The sequence below is a fragment of the Cibotium barometz genome, chromosome 18 (genome assembly GCF_041138505.1).
Source record: "Cibotium barometz isolate CiBa-2024 chromosome 18, ASM4113850v1, whole genome shotgun sequence".
Classification (NCBI taxonomy): Eukaryota; Viridiplantae; Streptophyta; class Polypodiopsida; order Cyatheales; family Cibotiaceae; genus Cibotium; species Cibotium barometz.
Genome location: NC_141063.1, coordinates 44,532,665 through 44,553,786, shown reverse-complemented (window position 1 = coordinate 44,553,786; position 21,122 = coordinate 44,532,665).

Genomic DNA, 21,122 nt, shown 5'->3' with positions numbered 1-21,122 from the left:
TATCCACATCCACATTCCATATCTACATCCATACATCCACATCCACATCTACATTCATACATCCACAAACATCCACATTCCACACATCCACATCTACATTCATACATCCACATCCACATTCCATATTATATGTTGAGATATCGAGCTCGTCTAGTGAGGCGGTGGACACTGAGGTCCCACACTTACACCACTGGCATGGTTGGTGAGATCTTGGGTGATATGCGGCCAGTGGGATGACAGGCTGTGTGACAGCCATTCTAGAGACTGGCATAGTTATAGCACCAGCATAGTTATAGCACCAGCTCATTTAGTCGGGTTCACACTATAGAGAACCCGTGTATGTATTTGGTTGAGTACCTTTCATATTGTGTGTACTCTTATTCTTGTATATGGTGTGTTGAGTGTTGAGTGAAGAAGAAGAAGATTTTCAGCCTCTCACCTTGTGTGTTCTCTATTAGGGTTTTGTGAGTGTGTGTGTGTGCTTGCAAGAGCTCAAGATCTCTTCCCCCCTGCATCTTTTAATGGTATCAGAGCCTGGTTCATGCTAAGGGCTGAGCTGCAAGCAAGAGAACCACAGGAAGCGGTACGAGGGTAAGAGCTTCAACTACTCTTCCCTATTTGTGTTCGTGACTACACCCTTGTCGGGAGCTCTACGGGAGGCACCGGCAAACGATCTCTGATTGAGGAGCTTTCTTCGCGAGAGTAAAGCTATAGGGCAACTATTCTGTCCTATCGGACACCATTTTCAGGGCCGAAAACGCGTTTCGGCGGGTGCATCTAGACCTCCGTTTTTCAGAAAGCAGGCGATTACGAGCACTGCGGGTAAGTCATCGATTCTCTGCAGAACTCTGTTTTAAGAACTGCAGGAAGACAGATTGACTGTGCAGACACTGTGGGTGCTGCAAAGAGGTCAACAGTTGCCATTGGGTGTATGTATGCACATTGAGGTCACTGGTTGTGACATTTGAGAGTACTACAGTACCGCTGCAGGAAATACAGCAGTTTGTGCAGGACAAACCAGAGTGCTGTTTCTGGTTAAATTGTGTGTTTGGCAAGATGTCAAATGATGGGATAACCCAGATTGTGGCTGAGAAGCTTGACAAGAATAACTTCCATGCTTGGAGGTTCAGGTTGACGAATTTCCTGATGGGAAAGGGCTATTGGGACTACATAGAAGGTGAACATGAAGAGGCACCGGAGATACCGGACATAAATCCTACTGCTGCAGATGTGAAAGAGTTTAAAGACTGGAACCAAGGAGCCAGGAAAGTCATGTATTGGCTCTCCATTAGTATACAGGACACCATGATTGGGCACATTCAAGATGCTAAGTCCCCCAAGGAGGCGTGGGACACCTTGGTAAAGCTCTATGAAACAAATACCAAGGCACGTAAGATACAGTTGAAGAATGAACTTCATATTGTGGAGAAAAAGAGCATGTCTGTGAATGACTATGCGCTGAAGATAAAGGGTATTGTGGAATCCCTTGCATCTATTGGTGTGTCAGTAGATGATGATGACAAGGTGGAAGTCTGTCTACGTGGTCTCGGGCCACAATACAAGGCATTCAAGACGTCCATTCAGACTCGGGAAAACATTCCCAACTTTACAGATTTGGTGTCTATGCTGATTATTGAAGAGAAGAGCTTGGGTGAAGACCAACAGTCTTCACAAAGCAAAAATAGTTCAGAGCAACAGGCCTTCTGCACGAGTTCAGGAAGAGGACGAGGTAGAGGAGGCCGTGGACGCGGTCAAGGAGGTGGCCAAAGAGGACGAGGTAGAGGAGGCCGTGGACGCGGTCAAGGAGGTGGCCGAAGAGGACGAGGTAGAGGAGGCCGTGGACGCAGTCAAGGAGGTGGCCGAATAGGTAATCAGAATTATGGCCAGCAACAACAACAGCAACAACAACAGTCCCAGAATCAACAACAACAACACGCAGGTGGAAGAGGCAAATTCAGAGGCTGGGGGAGTCAAAGAGGCCATGGAAATTGGCAAAGGCAATATAATGATGCACGTGAATGCTATTATTGTGGTAAGCCTGGACATGTGCAGGCAAAATGTTATAAGAAGCAGGCTGACATGCAAAATGGGAAAGTGCAGCAAAACAACTATGCATCCTCAAGCAGAAATAATGAGGATAATGAAAGGTTGTTTGTTATGCAGAATGTCGTGAATGCCATGTCTGAAAATGTTGATGCAGCACAAAAAAATAATGTATGGTATGTGGATTCAGGCGCTTCGAACCACATGACGAGTCATGGGGAGTGGTTCAAGGAGATGAAAAACCCGGAAAGACCAGGTTTTGTGGAAACAGGGGATGACACTGCTCATCCAATTGCCCATGTTGGAGATGTGCCATTGTCTATGCAGGATGGCAAAGTGAAGTACCTTGCAGATGTACTTCATGTACTGAACATAACAAAGAATCTGGTTTCAGTTGGCCAGATGATTGAGCAGGGTTTGTAGGTTCCTGATGGTTGTTATGTTGAAGACTTTAAAGACAAGTGCAGGTTGGTTGCAAAAGGCAACTGGGCAGAATGTTTACATTGAATGTAGACATGCCTGAAATGAGTGCTGCGATGTTTGCAATGGTTCAGGAATTGTTGCAGACACAGACATTTGGCATAAAAGGATTGGACATGTGAATGTGCAGAGATTGAAGTCTATGCAGACAAAAGGAATTGTGATAGGACTGCCAAAATTTAAAGTGGAAGGTATGCAGAAAATATGTGAAGCATGCCAATTTGGGAAGCAAACAAAGCATGTGTTTCCACGTAATAGATATGTGAGCAGAAATGCACTAGATGTTGTGCATTCAAATGTATGGGGTCCTACGAAGACCATATCTATGGGAGGCTGCAGGTATTATGTGACTTTCATTGACGACCACACAAGGAAAGTGTGGGTATATTTCATGAAGGAGAAGAGTGAGGTGTTCACTCACTTTCAGAATTTCAGAGTTTTGGTTGAAAAGCAAACAGGGAAATATGTAAAGTGCCTAAGGTCAAATGGAGGGGGAGAGTACTTCTCCAATGAGTTCTCTGAATTTTTGAAGAAGAATGGTATTTGGAGACAGTTTACATGCAGATACACTCCGCAGCAAAATGGAGTTGCTGAGCGAAAAAACAGGCACATTGCTGAGATTGCGCGAGCATTGATGGAAGAGAAGAATATGCCGCATAGCTATTGGGCTGAGGCTGTTTCTACAGCAGTATACATCATGAACAGGACTCCAACTGCAGCCATACATGATGTAACTCCAGAGGTTTACTGGCAGAAAACCAGATTTGTCTCATCTAAAAGTCTTTGGATGCATTGCATATGTGCATGTGCCAGATGAGCTGAGAACTAAGCTAGATCCGAAAGCTAAAAAATGTGTGTTTATTGGATATTCCCTTGAGCAAAAAGGATACAGGTGTTATAACCCTGCTACACGTGAGTTGAGGGTAAGCAGGGATATTGTCTTTGATGAGATGAGCAGCTGGTATGCTGCTGAAAAAGAAGCTGTTGGGGCTGATGTGAGTGGAAGTGTGGTTGCATAGAATGCAAGTCAGCAATCACAGTCTTTGAGTGGACCAGGAGAGTCCTCATCTAGTGGGTCTGTTGATAGACCATGGAGTGGCAGGCTGCGTCATAATACCAGTCCTGCAAATGTGATTAGTACATCACGTAAAGGAAAAGAGAAAGTGGTTGAGCCCCTTGGTATGCCTGACATTTCTGCAGGGCATTCTCATGTTGATGGAGAGTCTAGTGGCTCAGATATGAGCCTTGATGAGGAGCTTGGGATCCCAGCTATGAGAACACCTGGTGTAAAGAAGGCTATGGAAGCCATGAATGAAAAGCTGCGAAGATCTGGGAGAGTGAAAAATCCTGTGCAAAGATTTACCTATGATGGTTATGTGGCACATCACTATGCATATATGGCAAAGGTTGTGCAGGTTGTTGAGCCCACATGCATTGATGAGGCTGTTGGAAATGTGTGTTGGGAGAAAGCTATGGATGAGGAGATGGATGCACTATATGGAAATGAAACTTGGGATTTAGTGCAATTGCCTGAAGGCAAGAAAGCCATTGGATGCAAGTGGGTGTACAAAGTTAAACATAACAGTGATGGAAGCATAAACAGGTACAAGGCTAGATTGGTAGCCAAAGGATATGCGCAGACATATGGGATTGATTATGAGGAAACTTTCAGCCCAGTTGCCAAGATGGCAATGGTGAGAGTTGTGATAGTAGTGGCTGCGTCAAAGCAATGGTCTTTACATCAGATGGATGTAAAGAATGCATTCTTGCATTCTTTGGATGTAAAGAATGCATTCTTGCATGGGGATTTGCAAGAAGAGGTGTATATGTTGCAGCCACCTGGTTATGAGGATGTGGGTCACCCCGAGCATGTTTGTAGGTTGAAGAAAGCCTTGTATGGCTTAAAGCAAGCACCAAGAGCATGGTCTGACAAGATTTCTGAATATCTTGTCACTATTGGCTTTCATGTAGCCAATGCATATTTCTCGCTGTATGTGAGACATGGTGATAGAGGAGTTGTGCTTGTTGTCATCTATGTAGATGACTTGATCATTACGGGGGACCATGATGCAGAGATCTTTGATGTAAAGATCTTGCTTAGACAGAAGTTCGAGATGAAGGATCTGGGGGAGCTCAGATATTTCTTGGGCATTGAGGTGATTAGGTCACCACATGGTATTGGATTACTACTACAGAGACAGTATGGCTTGGACATGTTGTCCAAGTATGGTATGACATGCTGTAAGCCTATTTCTGTGCCATTGGATCAGAATGGCAAGTTGAGTGCAGATTCAGGAGAGATCTTGGAGGATCCTACTATGTACAGGCGCATAGTAGGAAGTTTGATCTACACGACGATCACCAGACCAGATTTGAGCTATGCTGTTGGGTTGGTGATTCAGTTTATGCAGGTTCCACGAAAACCGCATTTGGATGCAGTGAGACGCATACTGAGGTATGTGAAGTCTACTTTGCATTGTGGACTATTCTATGAGACTGGGACAGAGATATGTGTACATGGGTACACGGATGCTGACTGGGCTGGTTGTATCTCAGATAGAAGATCTACTAGTGGATTCATGTTTTCTTTGGGGAGTGGTGTTGTGCCTTGGAGCAGCAAAAAGCAGCCTACGGTTTCTCTATCCAGTACAGAGGTCGAGTACAGAGGAGCTGCTATGGCAGCATGTGAGGTAGCTTGGTTGAGAAAGCTACTTGCAGATTTAGGTCTATTAGTGGATAGACAAGTTGTCATTTTCTGTGATAACATTAGCAGTATACAGTTGGCCAGGAACCCAGTCTTTCATGCTCGTACGAAGCACATAGAGGTCCACTACCACTTCGTCAGAGAGAAGGTCTTGGCAGGAGATCTTGACCTTGTTTATGTCAGCACAGAGGATCAGGTAGCTGACATCTTCACCAAAGCATTGGGTACAGAGAAGCTCCGCAGATTCAGGGCTTCGCTTGGTGTACATGAGATGGAGTTGAGCTCCAGGGGGGGTGTTGAGATATCGAGCTCGTCTAGTGAGGCGGTGGACACTGATGACCTGCCTGGGGGATAGGTCCCACACTTACACCACTGGCATGGTTGGTGAGATCTTGGGTGATATGCGGCCAGTGGGATGACAGGCTGTGTGACAGCCATTCTAGAGACTGGCATAGTTATAGCGCCAGCTCATTTAGTCGGGTTCACACTATAGAGAACCCGTGTATGTATTTGGTTGAGTACCTTTCATATTGTGTGTACTCTTATTCTTGTATATGGTGTGTTGAGTGTTGAGTGAAGAATAAGAAGATTTTCAGCCTCTCACCTTGTGTGTTCTCTATTAGGGTTTTGTGAGTGTGTGTGTGTGCTTGCAAGAGCTCAAGCTCTCTTCCCCCCTGCATCTTTTCATTATATCCACTTCCACATCCATACATCCACATCCACATCCATACATCCATTTCCACATCCACATCCATACATCCACATCCACATCCACATCTACATCCATACATCCCTATCCACATCCACATTCATACATCCACATCGACATCCACATTCATACATCCACATCCACATCCACTTCCACATCCATACATCCATTTCCACATCCACATCCACATCTACATCCATACATCCCTATCCACATCTACATTCATACATCCACATCCACATCCACATTCATACATCCACATCCACATCCATATCCACTTCCACATCCACATCCACATCCATATCCACTTCCACATCCACATCCATTTCTACATCCACATCCACATCCATACATCCATTTTCACATCCACATTCATACATCCGCATCCACATCTACTTTCATACATCCATATCCACATCAACATTCCATATCTACATCCATACATCCACATCCACATCTACATTCTAACATCCACATCCACATTCCATATCATATCCACTTCCACATCCATACATCCACATCTACTTCCACATCCACATCCATACATCCACACATTCATACATCCATTTTCACATCCACATTCATACATCCACATCCACATTCACATTCATACATCCACATCCATATCCACATCCATCCATCCATTTTCACATCCACATTCATACATCCATTTTCACATCCACATCCACATTCACATACATATCCACATCCATACATCCATTTTCACATCCATACATCCATTTTCACATCCACATTCATACATCCACATCCACATTCTCATTCATACATCCACATCCATATCCACATCTCTATACATACACATCCATATCCACATCCATACATCCACATCCACATCCACATTCATACATCCACATCCACATCCATACATCCATATCCACATCCACATTCATACATCCACATCCACATCCACATTCATACATCCACATACATATGCATATCCCTTCTTTCATATATACATTCATATTCATACCGTGTACTTCCCATCTCACCCTTTCACATATCCTCTCAACTCTTTTCTCATCTCATTATTCGCATTTACATTTATTTCCATTACATCACATCTTATCACATCCTATTTTCATCTTATCACATTCATTCACATCCTATCGCATCCCATACACACATCCATTCTCATCCTATCACAGCCCATACACATCTTATCACATCCTATTTTCTTTTTATCACGTCCAGTCACATGCTATTACCATTTAATAGCTTTTACTAGATTGATACCGATAATAAGACTTTTTCTAAATTTCAGCCAATTGCTTGGCCTAATTAAAGATTCTTTTTCTCACAACTAGTTCCGTATTCCTTCTCAATTTCTCAATTGAATTATATTCAATATTCTTCTTTTGAATAAAAGAATTCATGGGATTTGTAGAAATCAATTGTACCCATATTTCCTCTTAAGGTAAAATAATCATGAATCGAATTTATGCTAAAAAATTCTTCTTCTTCCCATTTAATTTCTAGGATCCCAATTACCATGGGAATCTCTCTTTTTCCCTCAAATATTTCTTATAAAATAAATTCATTTTAAATATCCATTATTTCAATATGCTAGAAATTTCTCTTTGTCCATCTAAATGATGGAATTCCAAATGCAATAGGAATTCCTCTTTTAACATTTAATTATTTCTCATAGATAAATAAATTTATCTAAAAATTCATCTTTGAGTTTAAATGAATTACCCCATAATTCCAATATGATAGGAAATTCTCTTTTTCCCATCCAATGATGGAATTCCAAATGTAATGGGAATTCCTCTTTTAACATTTAACTATTTCTCATAGATAAATATATTTATCTAAAAATTCAACTTTGAGTTTAAATGAATTACCCTATAATTCCAATATGATAGGAAATTCTCTTTTTTCCATCCAATGATGGAATTCCAAATGTAATGTGAATTCTTCTTTTAACATTTAATTATTTCTCATAGATAAATAAATTTATTTAAAAATTCATCTTTGAGTTTAAATGAATTACCCCATAATTCCAATATGATAGGAAGTTCTCTTTTTAACATCCAATGATGGAATTCCAAATGTAATGGGAATTCCTCTTTTAATATTTAATTATTTCTCATAGATAAATAAATTTATCTAAAAATTTATTTTTGAAATTAAATAAATTATCCCATAATTCCAATATGATAGGAAATTCTCTTTTTCCCATCCAATGATGGAATTCCAAATGTAATGGGAATTCCTCTTTTAACATTTAATTATTTCTCATAGATAAATAAATTTATCTAATAATTCATTAATTATGCCTAAACTTAAAAATCAATATTTCTATGATTACAATGATAATCAATCGGTTTATCTAGGATGATAGTTCCTAGAATATGGTAGGAAGTCCTCTTTTCATACTTTGAATGAAAATATTTTATGTGTAATTTTTACAGAAATTTCGCCATAGCTCCGCTGCTATTACTCATAAATCTTAATTTTTTCTAAAAGAATGAACTTTAACATTATGGATATGATTAGAATGATCCCTAATTGGATCATTAACCCATTATGGATTGAATCATAAATTTTCATGAAATAACTAACTTAAAAGCATAAAAAAGCCTCCAATTAAACAAGCATAGAATTTATTCTTGGATTAGGGAAAAGCTTCATGAGAATCTTCATTTGGATTGAGAAAAGGTCATGGGAATGACCATTCTTTGAGTGAGAGAGAGAAATTACATAAAAACCATTAAAATTAAGCATAAATGAAAATTTATGTATTTCCTTACTACCATTCATCAATTAATTTCAATAGCATTAAAAAGCCATTCCAATTAAGATTCTCAAGCTTGAGAGGAGTTGAGAAGAGAGAAACATTGAGAAATTATAGAAAAAAATCAAAATTCACCCTTTACCTTACAAATTGCTTGATTCTTTGATCACGGTAGAGGCCCCCAACCAATCAATTGGTTTGGTACGTTGATGGAGCCACCAATGGAGATTGAAGAAAGAGGGAAGCTCCAATTTCTTCAATTTGGAGAGAATTTTAGAGAATAGTAAAAATTATCATTATTTCAGCATAATACTCGCATAGTATAGTTCTCATATTTTTTTACAAAGGATGAAGGATCTATTTATAGGAGAGGGAGGCCTCTAACCAAGTCCAACTAATTTCTAGAATTTTCCAAGTTCAGTTTGGTTGAATTTGGACAAGACTTGGACCTAGTTTGGTTCCCTTGTGGTTTGATCCAAGAGAGAGGAGAGATAAAAATATCACATTACTTTTGAGTTTAAAACTCATTTAAGCATGTGAAGTAGGCGCCTCCTTGAAGGGACTCCCCTTCCTTACACATGTGTCAAAATGGAATCATTATACCCAAAATATCTCTTTTTTCTTAAAATACTCATAGTCTTTTACTAATAAACCTTGTACATAGTCAACTCTTCATCTTATGTGGACATTCACTTATTTTTGGGTATCTTCTTTTACAAATTGGATTTATCTCCTCCCCACACATGGATTTATCCTATTGGTCCATAGGAACCTTAATTGGACCATAATCCAAAAATTTCTAAAAATCTAGACCCTTAGGCTAAGGTCCGTTATTCCTATTTTCAATTAATTCTAATTGCATATTGGAAAGTTCTTTTTGAATTTTTGTTTCAGGGGAACCCATTTTAGACACTAGGAGGATTTTTATATCCTAAAATATCTTAATTTTGGACTACCTCTCTCTAGACATTTTCTCTCTCTAGGTCAAAACAGAATCTTTCTTTTATTTCAGAGAGGGAAATAATCATAAGATCAGAAAGGGAGGTTCTTACTCCTGCATACCTCAAAAGTTGGGGGGAAGGAATCTTACATCCTACCCCACTTAAAAACGCGAGATATCCTCATGTCGCAAAGTAGAGGATAACTCATGTCGCAAAGTAGAGGATAACTCTTTCCCTTAAGATCCAACTTAAGGGAAAGAGAGGGGAATAATTATAAGATCAGAAAGGGAGGTTCTTACTCCTATATACCTCAAAAGCTAAGGGGAGGAATCTTACATCCTACCCCACTTAAAAAACGCGAGATGTCTTCATCTCGCAAAGTAGAGGACAACTCTTTCCCTTAAGATCCAACTTATTTTGGGGTTCCTTATATTCAGGTCAACCCAACAGAAAACTGGGATAAATATCCCTTATATAGAACTCATCATTAAATAACAATTCATTCAGATCATATCATTCATATCTTTAACACAATAATGGTCCATTACACCAAAAATTTTCTTTCTAAACATTCCTCCAGGGGAATCTTAGTCAAGCTAGTCCTCAATTTGTCATCCAATCAACTTGATCCACCGGGTCAAGTGTTAACAGTAGCAATCTAACAGCATAATCCACTAATCTCATAGTGATTTGCTGAAGTCATTATCATCATTCCAGTTACGAACTTATCACAGCGACTTGTCCTATTCATCCTCATTGTGGTTTTTGCTCAGCTTAACGCCTTTTAACCAAAATTCAAGAATCATCTTTTTCCAATCAGAATCCAAATCAACTCATCAATTCTCAGATTTTTCATTCTAGGTATAGAAAAACGCATACTAAAAATATTTTATTAAAACAGTGTTACTTTCTTTAGAAATAAATTCTATGCATAGAAGGAAGCATATTGAAATTGTTATTTTGACTATAAAAGTGTGATTTTCATCATAAATGATTTTTATGCATAAAAGAAATTCTTTTATATTAAAAGGTGATTTTCATCATAAAAGATTTGTATGCATAAAAGATTTTTTTTATATTAAAAGTGTGAATTTCATCATAAATGGATTTGATGCATAAATTAGATGCATTAGAGAAATTCTTTTATTCTAAAAGTGTAATTCTTACTAAATTGGATTTATGCATGGAAAGATGCATAAAGAAGTTATTTTAATCCAAAAGTGTTATTCTCATCAATTTTGATTTTATGCATAAATAGATGCATAAAGAATTTTATTTTTAATTCAAAAGAGTTATTTTCATCAATTAGATTTATGCATAAATAGATGCATATAGAATTTTATTTTTAGTTCAAAAGAGTTATTTTCATCAATTTTGATTTTATGTATAAATTAGATGCATAAGAGAAATTCTTTTATTCTAAAAGTGTAATTCCTACTAAATTGGATTTATGCATAAATAGATGCATAAAGAATTTTATTTTTAATTCAAAAGAGTTATTTTCATCAATTTTGATTTTATGCATAAATAGATGCATAAAGAATTTTATTTTTATTCCAAAAGAGTTATTCTTATCAATTTTGATTTTATGCATAGAAAGATGCATAAAGAATTTTATTTTTAATTCAAAAGAGTTATTTTTATCAGTTTTAATTTTATGCATAAATAGATACATAAAGAATTTTATTTGTATTTCAAAAGAGTTATTCTTATCAATTTTGATTTTATGCATAGAAAGATGCATAAAGATTTTTATTTTTAATTCGAAAGAGTTATTTTCATCAATTTTGGTTTTATGCATAGAAAGATGCATAAAGAATTTTATTTTTAATTCAAAAGAGTTATTTTCATCAATTTTGATTTTATGCATAAATGGATGCATAAAGAATTTTACTTTTAATCCAAAAGATATATTCTTATCAATTTTGATTTTATGCATAGAAAGATGCATAAAAGATTTATTTTTATTTTGAAAGTATTATTTTCATTGAAATTGAATTTATGCATAGATAGATGCATAAAAGATTTATTTTGAAAGTGTTATTCTCATTAAAATGGAATTTATGCATAGTAAAATGCATAAAAGGTTTATTTTTAATTCAAAAGTGTTATTTTTCTTAAAATTAAATTTATGCCTAAATAGATGCAAAAAAAGGATTTTTATAAAAGTGTTATTCCTACTAAAGTTGTCTTTATGCCTAATTAGATGCGTAAAGAATCTTTATATCAAAAAATTAGAATTCTCTTACATTTTATAAATAGATGTGATGAGATGTGATGGAAATCAGATAGATGTAAATGGATGGATGGAAGTGATATGAATCAGATAAATGAAAATGGATGAATGGATGTGATGTCTTGTGAATTAGGATGTGAATGAATGGTATAGGATGTGAAGGAATGTGATGTCATGTGAATCGTGGTATGAATGAATGATAAAGGATGTGAATGAATGACGGCATGTGAATCGGATGTGAATGGATGATGTGGTTTGATGTGTGAATGATGTGGGTTGATGTAGATGGATGAATGGATGATGTGGATGTGGGTGTAGATATATAAATGTGGATGTGGAAATGGATGTGTGGATGTATAAATGTAGTTGTGGATGTGATGTATGAATGTGGATGTGGATGTGGATGTGGATGTATGAATGTGAATGGGGATGTGGATGTATGAATGTGGATGTGGATATGGATGTATGAATGTGGATGTAAAAATGGATGTATGGATGTGGATGTGGATGTGGATGTGGAAATGGATGTATGGATGTGGATGTGGATGTGTGAATGTGGATGTTGATGTTGATGTATGGACGTGGATATGGATGTGTATGTATGAATGCAGATGTGGAAGTGGATGTATGGATGTGGATGTACGAATGTGGATGTGTATGTGGAATAATGAATGCGAATGTGTATGTGAAATGATGTGACGTCGATATGAGTGAATGGATGAGATGTGATGACATGTGAATTGGGATGTGAATAAATATTTGTGAAGTGAATGAATCTGATGTGATGAGATGGAAAATGATGTGATTGGATGAGAATGAGTACACATATGAATAGAATGTGGACTGATAAGGGATAATGTGGAAAGATGAGAGTTCATTATAGAAACTGTATTTGTGACGTGTTTGTAAATGATTGTTTTATGTCAAGAATGCTGGGGAAGCATATTGACCGTCTTGTGATTAAGGTCGTGGAGACCTAACTGATAAAGTTGCAACTACTGTGACAGCAGAGAGTCAATGGAGGACGTCTCGCGTAGCAAGGTCGGCCGAAGTCTTGACCAGCCTCGGTCCCATGGGTTAGCCAACCGCCCAACCACTGTAGTGATGGGATACAATTAGGAATTTGGTTAGGTTTTGTCCCGGGTACCAGGGAAAAGAGTTCCCAGGCCCTCTAGCCGGATATTCATGCAAATTTAACATTAGTCATGCCACTTACACACCCAATATGAAATTGCCTTTTTCACAGATTCAGCCATCTTTAAAACAATAATTTAATGAAACCATAGTATCACTGATCACAATCCTCCAAAATATCCGGTTGAATCTTAATTTCCAATCATTCCATCATCGGAGTATCTATGGCATCATTGGCAACCAGAACGCTCACCACCTGTCCACTCAGGGGCCTTTTCAATAGTTCCTAGCTCATAGTACCCGGTAATATAATCACTTATAAAAATCAAGATGGAATCTCCGTTGAAGATCAGCAAGATCAACCAACAGATCCATATAAAAGAGCCATGGACTCATCCATTGAGGACTAGCAAGGTCAATCAACCAGATCCATGCCCGGTTTCAGAAAATAACTCTTACTCCTTGTTCCAATATCTTCCCCGACGTACTTGTGGATATCTTCGGTGACCCAGAGCCCGAGCACCGTATGGTCAGCACCCTCTAGGATCCTTCGTAGGTCACCTAGCGCTTCACTCATAGGTCCCTTCCTTGGTCCCTCATCCACTGTACTACCGGAAGCTCACCATTTGGGGTTAGACTCTACTGATGGATCTGTAAATCGAGACTCAAATTTCTGTTTAGTTCGATAGATAAAGTAAATTCCGGACAAAAATTGTTCTATGGAAAAGAATCAACGGTTGTGCCTCTCAATGAGGAAAAAAGCGTTGGTCTCTATGATCCAAGTACAATCTTTTTCCCTGATCTGACTATGGGACTTACGGGTTCGGTCAGATGAGCTCAGTTAGTTAAGGCTTTTGACTACGTTAGGGAAAAGTTATCCTGGTGGAATCGCCCGTGCTTTCCGGGCAAAGGAAGTTTTTCCGGGTTCGGTTTTGGAAAAACCGATGGATTAGTCTTTTGTCCGGATATCCGTGGGGGCGAGGCCCCAAGTGTGGGACCCTGCCCCGCACAAGAAGTGCTACTTCCGCTGCTAGCACCCCTGAATTTGTTGCGCGGTGGAGACAGGGATCTTACATCCACATTCATACATCCACATCCACATCCATACATCCATTTCCACATCCACATTCATACATCCACATCCACATCTACTTTCATACATCCATATCCACATCCACATTCCATATCTATATCCATACATCCACATCCACATCTACATTCTAACATCCACATTCCATATCATATCCACTTCTACATCCATACATCCACATCCACATCCACATTCATACATCCACATCCATACATCCATTTCCACATCCATTTTCACATCCACATCCACAATCACATTCATACATCCACATCCACATCCATATCCATACATCCATTTTCACATCCACATCCATACATCCATTTTCACATCCACATTCATACATCCATATCCACATTCACATTCATACATCCACATCCATATCCACATCCATACATCCATTTTCACGACCACATTCATACATCCACATCCACATTCTCATTCATACATCCACATCCATATCCACATCTCTATACATCCACATCCATATCCACATCCATACATCCACATCCACATCCACATTCATACATCCACATCCATACATCCATATATGCACATCCACATCCACATCCACATTCATACATCCACATCCATATTCACATCTATACATCCACATATACATGCATATCCCTTCTTTCATATATACATCCATATTCACATCCGTGTACTTCCCATCTCACCCTTTCACATATCCTCTTAACCCTTTTCTCATCTCATTATTCGCATTTACATTTATTTCCATTACATCACATCTTATCACATCCTATTTTCATCTTATCACATTCATTCACATCCTATCGCATCCCATACACACATCCATTCTCATCCTATCACAGCCCATACACATCTTATCACATCCTATTTTCTTCTTATCACATCCAGTCACATGCTCCAGTCACATGCTATTACCATTTAATAGCTTTTTCTAGATTGATACCGATAATAGGACTTTTTCTAAATTTCAGCCAATTACTTGCCCTAATTAAAGATTCTTTTTATGACAACTAGTTCCGTATTCCTTCTTAATTCCTCAATTGAATTATATTCAATATTCTTCTTTTGTATTAAAGAATTCATGGGATTTATAGAAATCAATTCTACCCATATTTCCTCTTATGGTGGTAAAATAATCATGAATTGAATTTATGCTAAAAAATTCCTGTTCTTCCCATTTAATTTCTAGGATCCCAATTACCATGGGAATCCCTCTTTTCCCCTCAAATATTTCTTATAAAATAAATACATTTAAAATATCCATTATTTCAATATGCTATAAATTTCTCTTTGTCCATCTAAATGATGGAATTCCAAATGCAATAGGAATTCCTCTTTTAACATTTAATTATTTCTCATAAATAAATAAATTTATCTAAAAATTTATCTTTGAGTTTAAATTAATTACCCCATAATTCCAATATGATAGGAAATTCTCTTTTTCCCATCTAATGATGGAATTCCAAATGTAATGGGAATTCCTCTTTTAACATTTAATTATTTCTCATAGATAAATAAATTTATCTAAAAATTCAACTTTGAGTTTAAATGAATTACCCCATAATTCCAATATGATAAAAAATTCTCTTTTTCCCATCCAATGATGGAATTCCAAATGTAATGGGAATTCCTCTTTTAACATTTAATTATTTCTCATAGATAAATAAATTTATCTAAAAATTCATCTTTGAGTTTAAATGAATTACCCCATAATTCCAATATGATTGGAAATTCTCTTTTTCCCATCCAATGATGGAATTCCAAATGTAATGGGAATTCCTCTTTTAACATTTAATTATTTCTCATAGATAAATAAATTTATCTAAAAATTTATTTTTAAAATCAAATGAATTATCCCATAATTCCAATATGATAGGAAATTCTCTTTTTCCCATCCAATGATGGAATTCCAAATGTAATGGGAATTCCTCTTTTAACATTTAATTATTTCTCATAGATAAATAAATTTATCTAAAAATTCATTAATTATGCATAAATCTAAAAATCAATATTTCTATGAATACAATGAGAATCAATCAGTTTATATAGGATGATAATTCCTAGAATATGGTAGGAAGTCCTCTTTTCATACTTTGAATGAAAATGTTTTGTGTGTAATTTTTACAAAAATTTTGCCATAGCTCCGCTGCTATTATACTAATAAATCTCAATTTATTCTAAAAGAATGAACTTTAACATTATGGATATGATTAGAATGATCCCTAATTGGATCATTAACCCATTATGGATTGAATCATAAATTTTCATGAAATAACTAACTTAAAAGCATAAAAAAGCCATTAATTAAACAAGCATAGAATTTATTCTTGGATTAGGGAAAAGCTTCATGAGAAGCTTCATTTGGATTGAGAATAGGTCTTGGGAATGACCATTCTTTGAGTGAGAGAGAGAAATTACATAAAAACCATTAAAATTAAGCATAAATAAAAATTTATGTATTTCCTTACTAGCATTCGTCAATTAACTTCAATAGCATTAAAAAGCCATTCCAATTAAGCTTCTCAAGCTTGAGAGGAGTTGAGAAGAGAGAAACATTGAGAAATTATAGAAAAAAATCAAAATTTAGCCTTTACCTTACAAATTGCTTGATTCTTTGATCACAGTAGAGGCCCCCAACCAATTAATTGGTTTGGTATGTTGATGGAGCCACCAATGAAGATTGAAGAAAGAGGGAAGCTCCAATTTCTTCAATTTGGAGAGAATTTTAGAGAATAGTAAAAATTATCATTATTTCACGATAATACTCGCATAGTATAATTCTCATATTTTTTTACAAAGGGCTAAGGATCTATTTATAGAAGAAGGAGGCCTCTAACCAAGTCCAACTAATTTCTAGAATTTTTCAGGTTCAATTTGGTTGAATTTGGACAAGATTTGGACCTAGTTTGGTTCACTTTTGGTTTGATCCAAGAGAGAGGAGAGATAAAAATATCGCATTACTTTTGAGTCTAAAACTCATTTAAGCATGTGAAGTAGGCGCCTTATTGAAGGGACTCCCCTTCCTTACACATGTGTCAAAATGGAATCATTATACCCAAAATATCTCATTTTTGTTTTTAATACTCATAGTCTTTTACTAATAAACCTTCTACATAGTCAACTCTTCATCTTATGTGGACATTCACTCATTTTTGGGTATCTTCTTTTACAAATTGGATTTATCTCCTCCCCACACATGGATTGATCCTATTGGCCCATAGGAACCTTAATTGGACTATAATCCAAATTTTTTTGAAAATCTAGACCCTTAGGTTAAGGTCCGTTATACCTATTTCCAATTAATTCCAATTGCACATTGGAAAGCTCTTTTTGAATTTCTCTTTCAGGGGAACCCATTTTAGACACTAGGAAGATTTTTAATCCAAAAATATCTCAATTTTAGACTACCTCCCTCTAGATATTTTCTCTCTCTAGGTCAAAATAGGGTAAAACAGAATCTTTCTTTTATTTCAGAGAGGGGAATAATTATAAGATCAGAAAGGGAGGTTCTTACTCCTGTATACCTCAAAAGCTGGGGGGGGGGAATCTTACATCCTACCCCACTTAAAAAATGCGAGATGTCCTCATCTCGCAAAGTAGAGGACAACTCTTTCCCTTAAGATCCAACTTAAGGGAAAGAGAGGGGAATAATTATAAGATCAAAAATGGAGGTTCTTGTTAGGCGATGGAGATGGCGACCTTCTCTCGAATAGACATGATGAGATGAAAGAACGTGAGAGCATCTTTCTATTAATGAAAGAATTACATATATAGGCATGAAAGCCTTTCTTTTCCTAAAATTAGGAAACCCTAACTTGAGCCCCACACTATAACTAAATTAGGGCTCATTTACATGCATGTATAGATTGCATAATACTTAACAATCCCTCCACAAGCTAAACATGCACAACTTTTGATAGTGAACATGACAAGAGTCTGACAAACTCACACATTTATGAGAGTCCCTTAGACAACAAATCATCATCTGCAACAACAAAAAGTAAGTGTCCCCCCTCAATATACAAGAGGTGTGCGTGTACAGTGCTCAATAATAAGCAAATAATGACTAGAGCACACTCACAACAATATTAACAGTATTGACAACAACCATAACTGACAAAACCACCAAATACTGGATTTGCATCGTACGCCTTCTATAACTCCGCATGCATCTTGCTTGACAATCATGTTGTAACAAAACTACAACATGGAACTTTGATTCTTCACTTCATGAAAACGTAGCAGCAACACCTTCTAAGAAGAAAAATGTCTCTATGAAGTTGTTAAACAATTGTAGAAAATTTTGTGTGCAGAATTTGATATTTCTGACATCATCAGAGCAGCTCCGAAACGCCCCAAAATGATAATATTGTAGAACTCGGTGAAGAAGCTTTCTTTGATCTTTAGTTTGTAGCAGTACTACAGGAGCATGGATACTCCATTGGATATCTCTTCCAGGGCAGTGTATAAACTCGTGTGAAGAGACTTACTAAAACTAGACAGAGCAGCGCATAGTCTTTTCTAGGGAGTGCTTCACTGATGATGATGCTTGGCATGCTTCTTCTACACTTTCTTGCACTCAAGCAAGAGATTGACCACAATAATTGCATGCAAATATTGATGTGAAACCCTTATATGGCTCTGTGCAAAAGAGCTTGTGTAGAGATTGCTAACTGTGGGAACATGGCTTAGGTTAATAAATCTTTAAAATAACTACTGAAAAAGCTTATAAAACTTGTAAAGCTTGCTTCAACAAAAATGGCAATGGCAGAAAAGAAGGGAAAAAACTAAATCGCAGAGTGGCTACTAGAGAAATGAAATGTCAACACAGAAGATGGGAACACTATTCCTAGCGCTTCTCTTTGATATGAAACTTGCATGAAACCATGCCCTGCAGAGTCTTCTTCTTGCTCTATCTAGCTTCCTGCACAGAGAAAGAGCAAGAGAGGATCACTGCTCTGATACCACTGTTAGGCGATGGAGATGGCGACCTTCTCTCGAATAGACATGATGAGATGAAGGAACGTGAGAGCATCTTTCTATTAATGAAAGAATTACATATATAGGCATGAAAGCCTTGCTTTTCCTAAAATTAGGAAACCCTAACTTGAGCCCCACACTACAACTAAATTAGGGCTCATTTACATGCATGTATAGATTGCACAATACCCAACAGTTCTTACTCTTGTATAGCTCAAAAGCTGGGGGAGGAATCTTACATCCTACCCCACTTAAAAAACGCGAGATGTCCTCATCTCACAAAGTAGAGGACAACTCTTTCTCTTAAGATCCAACTTATTCTGGGGTTCCTTATATTCAGGTCAACCCAACAGAATCCTAGGATAAATATCCCTTATATAGAACTCATCATTAAATAACAATTCATTCAGATCATATCATTCATATCTTTAACACAATAATGGTCCATTAGATCGAAAATTTTCTTTCTGAACATTCCTCCATGGGAATTTAAGTCAAGCAAGTCCTCAATTTGTCATCCAATTAACTTGATCCACCGGGTCGTGTTAATAGTAGCAATCTGACAACACAATCCACTAATCTCATAGTGATTTACTGAAGTCATTATCATCATTCCAGTTACGAACATTATCACAACGACTTGTCCTATTCATTCTCATTGTGGTTTTTGCTCAGCTTAACGCCTTTTAACCAAAATTCAAGAATCATCTTTTTCCAATCCGAATCCAAATCAACTCATCAATTCTCAACCAAAATTTTAAAATCATATCAACCACATTCGAATTCATCATCTGGATAGCATTTTAGCTTATAATTTCAAGGTCTCAGATTTACTCGTATATACTGCCAGTAAAGAGCTGCAATTATACCCTCGATATATACGGGTAGTCACGGTCCTTAGAACTATAAGGTAAATACCATCATGTCTAGGCCTCAAGCAAGTCAGGGATTCCCTGCAATTGCGGTACTTCCATTTGAAGACCCAATTACTAACTTATGAATTTCAATCTGAATACCAATTTGTATGAATTTTATCACACAATTCCAACCTTTTACTGTTACTTCATAAATTTTTGACATTTTTGGCTTCTTAGTTGATCCTCGTTATCCAAGTTGCTCTGATACCACAGCTGAAAGATCCATGCCCCCTCCACGCAACGAATTCGGGGGTGCTAGCAGCGGAAGTAGCACTCCTTGCGCGGTGTAGGGTCCTCTCACTCGGGGCCTCGCCCCCACAGATATCCGGACAGGAGAGTAATCCCTCGGTTCTTCCAAAACTGAACCCGAAAAAAACTTCCCTTGCCGCCCGCCGCAGGCGCCAGGATATTTTTACTCTAACGTAGTCAAGGTCATTACTAACCAAACTGATCCAACCGAACCTATAAAGACACTCGGTCAAATCAAGGAAGAAACTTGCACTTGGATCATAGAGATCAACGCTTTTTTTCCCATCGAGAGGCACAGCCGTTGATTCTTATCCATAGAACAATTACTATTCGGGATTTACTTCATCTATCGTATTATAACAGAATTGAGTCTCATTTTACGGATCCATCAGTCTAGCCTAACCCCATCCAGTCCCATGGGTTAGCCAACCGTCCAATGGGATCCAATTTAGAATTTGGTTAGGTTTTGTCCTGGGTACCAGGGAAAAGAGTTCCCAGGCCCCCTAGCCGGATATTCATGCAAATTTAATACCAGTCATGCCACTTACACAACCAATATGAAATTTCCTTTTTCACAGATTCAACCATCTTTAAAACAATCATTTAATGAAACCATAGTATCACTAATCACAATCCTCCAAAATATCCGGTTGAATCTTAATTTCCAATCATTCCTTCATCAGAGTATCTATGGCATCATTGGCAACCAGAACGCTCACCACCTGTCCACTCAGGGACCTTTTTAATAGTTCCTAGCTCATAGTACCCGACAATATATTCACTGATAAAAATCAAGATGGAATCTCCGTTGAAGATCAGCAAGATCAACCAACAGATCCATATAAAAAAAAACCATGGACTCATCGGTTGAGAACCACCAAGGTCAGTCA